This window comes from Enhydra lutris, unplaced genomic scaffold (genome assembly GCF_002288905.1).
Source record: "Enhydra lutris kenyoni isolate GAN:26980312 unplaced genomic scaffold, ASM228890v2 scaffoldscaffold686, whole genome shotgun sequence".
Lineage (NCBI taxonomy): Eukaryota > Metazoa > Chordata > Mammalia > Carnivora > Mustelidae > Enhydra > Enhydra lutris.
Window position 1 is genome coordinate 5043 of NW_019154770.1, and position 6634 is coordinate 11676.

The window sequence follows — 6634 nt, forward strand, 5'->3', positions numbered from 1 at the left end:
TCGCTTCTTCTCCTAAGGAAACTGCCTTACCCAGTGGCCTCCACAGCTCTGTACATGGGCTCATTCTCAGTGGAAAGAGCTCTGGTAATAGAATCAGGGGTGTGGCAAGGGTGTATATCCTCAGACAGAGGTTCAGATGTGGGACTGGAACATCCCAGGAATGTGTTTCCCCTCTGATGTGTCTTCTCTCTGAATGAGCCATTTCCTGATATGAAATATTCTGCTTTGTGAATATGCAAATGATCCAAGGTGTACTTGCTTAAGTACACACATGTCTGTGCCCTGAGAACATCATCCAACAGCTGCATAGAATCCTTTATAGAAACCATGAGAGCACAGCACTTCACCATGGACTGGAGCTGGAGAATCCTCTTCCTGGTGGTATTGGCTACAGGTAGGGGATTCCCCCATTCCTTTGGCAGAGGAGGGGACCAGGGTCAGTCAGCATGACTTCATCCCCTCCTATTCCCTCTCTACAGATGTCCACTCCCAGGTGCAGCTGGTGCAGTCTGAGGCTGAGGTAAGGAAGCCTGGGGAATCTGTAAAAGTCTCCTGCAGGGCATCTGGGTACATCTTCACCAGCTATGGAATGAACTGGGTGTGACAGGCACCAGGAAAGAGCCTGCAGTACATGGGATGATCCAACATGAAACTGGGAATTCAACACGTGCTCAAGGCTTCTCCAGTCGATTTGTTTTCTCCACAGACACCTCTGTCAGCACAGCCTATCTACAGATCAGCAGCCTGAACTCCGATGACACACCATGTATACTGTGCAAGAGACACTGGGTGAGAACGCACATCCTGCCTGTGTCAGAAATGCTGTGGAAGGCTCATCTGTGCTGGGCTGAGGAGGTGACAGGGACAACAAAGCTAAAGACACTCTATGACTGTTTTCCAAAGTGGCTGCACAAATTTGCATTCCCACCAACAGTGTAAGAGGGTTCCCCTTTCACCACATCTTCTCCAACACATACTGTTTACTGTCTTGTTAATTTTGGCCATTCTAACTGGTGTAAGGTGGTATCTCAATGTGTTTTATTTTAATTTTTTAATTTATTTTCAGCGTAACAGTATTCACTGTTTTTGCACCACACCCAGTGCTCCATGCAATCTGTGCTCTCTCCAATACCCACCACCTGGTTCCCCCAACCTCCCACCCCCTGCCCCTTTGAGCCCTCAGACTGTTTTTCAGAGTCCATAGTCTCTCATGGTTCACCTCCCCTTCCAATTTCCCTCAACTCCCTTCTCCTCTCCATCTCCCCTTGTCCTCCATGTTATTTGTTATGCTCCACAAATAAGTGAAATCATATGATAATTGACTCTCCCTGCTTGACTTATTTCACTCAGCATAATTTCTTCCAGTCCCAACCATGTTGCTATAAAAGTTGGGTATTCATCCTTTCTGATGGAGGCATAATACTCCATAGTGTATATGGACCACATCTTCCTTATCCATTCGTCCACTGAAGGGCATTTTGGTTCTTTCCACAGTTTGGTGACCGTGGCCGTCGCTGCTATAAACATTGGGGTACAGATGGCCCTTCTTTTCACTACATCCCTATCTTTGGGGTAAATACCCAGTAGTGCAATGGCAGGGTCATAGGGAAGCTCTATTTTTAATTTCTTGAGGAATCTCCACACTGTTCTCCAAAGTGGTTGCACCAACTTGCATTCCCACCCACAGTGTAAGAGGGTTCCCCTTTCTCCACATTCCCTCCAACACATGTTGTTTCCTGTCTTGCTAATTTTGGCCATTCTAACTGGTGTAAAGTGGTATCTCAATGTGGTTTTGATTTGAATCTCCCTGATGGCCAGTGATGATGAACATTTTTTCATGTGTCTTTTAGCCATTTGTATATCTTCTTTGGAGAAGTGTCTGTTCATCCTTTCATTTTTTTGTCTGGAAAATAAAATAAAATGAGGGTAAAATTAAGCCATATAAATTGAGGATTTGTCATAATGAATGCTTCTTAAATAAAATATAGGTCACAATTAAATAAAATATATATAAATGAAAAATGTAAAAGTAGAAAAAATAAGTATGTGTATTTATAAAAATTAAACCTAAAAATATAGGGAGGAAGTAATATAAAAATAAAGAAAGATCAATCAGAAAAATGAATAAAAATAAAACTAAAAAAACTTAAGAATAAAAAGAAAGAAAGCTAAGCCTACTTCCCTGGGAACTGAAAGTGTGCCACACTCTATGATCATTAAACTTGATGAGATGGAATTGTTCTGTGGATCTTCTGGCCGAGGTGCCTGTTGTGGTTATTCTCAGGGGTTTTGCCCTCATGGAAATGCACATCTCAGGAGCAGGGGACAGGGCTTGGTGTAGGCGTGTCTGCCCTCCACTAGGTGCCACTGTTTTGCTTCCTGATGGCACTGATGGGTAGGTTGAATATGGCATCTTCTCTCTAGGCAGAGGTTGAAATTTCACATACACCCCACTCTTCAGTGAGCCCTCACAGAAAAGAACCAACCCCTTTCTCTCCAATGTTTCCATCTGAAACCCATGTTCACCCTACCTGTGTCTGAGCTGTTGCATCTCAGGCACATGATTGAGTTTCAAAACTTCAAAATTAGGGACTCCTATGATGTGGACCCATGTTATTCCTCCAGGGGAGAGTATCATACCTTTTTTCCATTTGCCCACAGGTCTCAGGAAAGAGGTCACATGACCAGATTGTGGTTCACTGTTTATGGCAAATCAGAGCAGAAAGCCTGCACTTAGACTCTCTGTTCAACCGGGCTCCAGGCTCTTTGCCTAGCATCTGTGCATCACAATGGTACTACACATCCCTCTTGTGACTCAGCAGACCTCAGACCCTGGAATTCTGCCGCACTTTGCCACTTCAGCACCTTTATGCCAGCCACATCTCCATAGTAGCACACTTCTAAAAGTTCAGATTTTGTGCTCTGTTGCTACAATACATTGTGGAAGCTTCCAGAAGCAGGCTCCATCCCTGATGTCACCCCCACAGCTCTATCTGTCCCAGGACAACTCTCTGTACCTCCTACATTCCAAAAGGTGGTCGATTTTCTATTTGAAGACCTGTAGGTTTTGTTCTCTCAGACCTCTGATTGACTTCTCGGCTACTCAGAATGACTTGATGACTACCTAGCTGTGTTCCAGGAATCCAAGCCTAGGGACCCCTTCTCCTCCTGTAAGGGCCTAATTGGCCAGAGGGAGGAGTAGGAGAGCCATCGGAGGAGTAGGAGAGTCGTCAGAGCCGGGAGAGCCATCAGAGCTGTCAGAGCTGTCAGAGCCGGGAGAGCCGCCAGCGGCCCTGCTGCCCCAAGCCGCAGCCTCGCCGAGCGGCCTTGAGGGAGCAGCATCATTCCAGAGAGCAGCTTCATTCCGGGAGCAGCTTCCTGTACGTGAGGCCTCCTCAGTGAGTGGCCTAGTCAGGAGCAGCATCGTCTGGGGAGAGGCCTCGCCTGGAACAGCCCCATCAGGGAACGGCCTCGTCCAGAGCGGCCACGTTGGGAGCGGCCTTGCCGGGGTCATCGTCGTCACCTTTTCGTAAGAGACAGCCCTTACCAGTTAGTTTGGTTTCTGATGCTTGGCGCGAAATAAAGCTTTGCTTGACCTATGCTTTGTATCAGTCTCGTTCCTTTGATTACGGACCCTTACACTCCATCATCCTAACTCCTGCATCCCACATTTTCTTGTAGCAAAGAGGGTGTGATAAATTCCTTCTTCTGTATATGCTAAAGCTCAAACTTGAAATCTGGTGTTTTATTTGAGAATATCCTAATTTATTTCTCTCTCTGCTCTGATCCAGTTGTCTTATGGTTCAGTTACTCTTTCAATGTGCAATGTCCAACAGAAGAAAAATTCAGAGGCTGGGCCTACTGCATCAGAGCTATTGGATATGGACACAGACAGTATGTCAGAAAGGGAACTCAGGCTAACAGTTATCCAGGCAATAGTTAGGTTGGAGAAAGCCATGGATACAAAATGGAATTGATTAGGTCAGAAGTGAAAGCCACCAGGGATGATGTTCACAATGTTCTCAATGAGTTCCAATCTAATCTAAATTCTCTAAAATCTAGAGTAACTGAGGCAGAAGATAGAAGTAGCGATCTGGAGGACAAACAGATAGAGAAAAAGGATCAGGAGGAAGCCTGGAACAAACAGCTTAGAAGCACCAAAAATAGAATTAAGAAAATAATTAATGCCATGAAATGTTCCAACATCAGAATTATTGGAATCTCTGAGGGGGAGGAGAAAGAAAGAAGACTAGAAGATATAGTGGAACAAATTTTCCATGAAAAGATTCCCAAACTCAGGAATGAAACAAGGGTTCCTGTACAAGAGGCAGAAAGGTCTTCCCCCAAGATCATAGAATCTAGAAAGGACTCGAGGCACCTGATAGTGAAAACGATGAATCACAATTGTAGACAGGAGCTCTTGAAAACAGCTAGGGCAAAGAAATTCCTTATGTACAGAGGAAACCCCATCAAAATAACGTCAGACCTGTCCACAGAAACCTGGCTAGCCAGAGAGGGCTGGCAATACGTATTCAGGGCAATAAATGAGAAGAACATGCAGCCAAGAATACTTTATCCAGCAATATTGACATTCAAAATGGATGGAGAGATAAAGAGTTTCCAAGACCGGCAAGGTTTAAAAGAGTATGCGACCACCAAGCCGACACTGCAGGAAATATGAAGGGGGTGCTATAAAAGAGGAAAAATCCAAAGAATATCATTGAACAGAAATATATGGAGACAACGTACAGAAACAAAGACTTCAAAGGTAACACGATGTCTATAAAAACGTATCTATCAATAATCACTCTCAATGTGAATGGCTTAAATGTGCCCATAAACAGCTCAGGGTTGCAGATTGGATAAAACGACAGGACACATCCATATGTTGTCTACAAGAGACCGATTTTGAACCTAAGGAGAGACTGAAATGAAGGGATGGAGAAGTATCTTTCACGCAAATGGGCCTCAAAAGAAGGCTGAGGGAGCAATTCTCATATCAGATAAATTAGATTTTAAACTAAAGACTGTAGTTAGAGATACAAAAGGACACTACATCATTCTTAAAGGGTCTATTCACCAAGAAGATCTAGCAATTGTAAATATTTATGTCCCAATATTGGGAACAGCCGACAACATAAGACAACTGCTAATGAAGAGAAAGAGCCACATTGATATGAATACATTAATAGTAAGGCATCTTAAAACTCCCAGTAATAGATCATTGAAGCAGAAAAGCAATAAAGAAGTAAGAGCATTGAATGACACATTGGACAAGAAGGACCTCATAGATAAATTCAGATCATTCCTCCCTAAAACAACAGAATACTCATTCTTCTCGAGTGCACATGGAATATTCTCCAGAATAGACCACATATTGGGTCACAAATCATGACCCAACTGATACCAAAAGATTGAGACTATTCCCTGCATATTCTCAGATCACAATGCTTTGAAACTGGAGCTCAACCACAAGGGAAAGTTTGGAAGGAACTCAAACACCTGGAAGCTAAAGACCACCTTGTTTAGAATGCTCGGATCAACCAAGAAATCAAAGAACTTAAACAATTCATGGAATTGAATTGAGAATGCAGACATATTGGTACAAAACCTATGGGATACAGCAAAGGTCTTCCTAAAGATGAAAGACATTGCCATGCAAGCCCCCTTTAAAAATAAATTGAAAAATCCAGAATACACCAGCTGTCATTGCTGGACAATAAACAACAAATTAAACCAACTCCACACACAAGAAGGGAAATAGTCAAGATTAGGGCAGAGATCAATGAAATAGAAACTAGAGATACAGTAGAATATATCAATGAAACTAGAAGCTGTTTTTTTGAAAGAATCAATAAGATGCATGAACCATTGGCCAAACTAATTCAAAAGAAAAGAGAGAAGGCCCATATTAATAAAATTATGAATTAAAAGGGAGAGACCACAACTAACAACAAGGAAATAGGAACAATCATCAGAAATTATTATCAACAGATATACACCAATAAGTTAAGCAACCTAGATGAAAAGGATGCATTCCTGGACAACTATAAACTCCCAAAATTGAACCAGGAAGAAATTGACAACCTGAATAGACCGATATCTAGTAACAAGATTGAGGGAGTGATCAAAAATCTCCCATAAAACAAGAGCCCAGGACCTGACGGATTCCCTGGGGAATTCTACCAAACTTTCAAAGAAGAAATAATGCCTATTCTTATGAAGCTCTTTCAAAAAATTGAAGCAGAATGAAAACTTCCAGACTCTTTATGAAGCCAGCATTACCCTGATTTGCAAACCAGGCAAAGGCCCCACCAAAAAGGAGAATTTCTGACTAATATCACTGATGAATATGGATGCTGATTCTCAACAAGATACTAGCATATAGGATCTAACGGCATATTAAAAAGATTATCCTTGGGGGTAAATACCCAGTAGTGCAATTGCAGGGTCCTAGGGAAGTTCTATTTTTAATTTCTTGAGGAATCTCCACACTGTTCTCCAAAGAGGCTGCACCAACTTGCATTCCCACCAACAGTGGAAGAGGGTTCCCCTTTCTCCACATCCCCTCCAACACATGTTGTTTCCTGTCTTGCTAATTTTGGCCATTCTAACTGGTGTAAGGTGATATCTC

The 6634-nt window shown here is 42.8% G+C and overlaps 1 pseudogene; it reads left to right on the forward strand.

Moving 5' to 3' along the window:
• Positions 1-348: 348 nt before the first annotated feature.
• On the forward strand, positions 349-3533 carry LOC111140364 (annotated as a pseudogene).
• The last annotated feature ends 3101 nt before the right edge of the window (positions 3534-6634 follow it).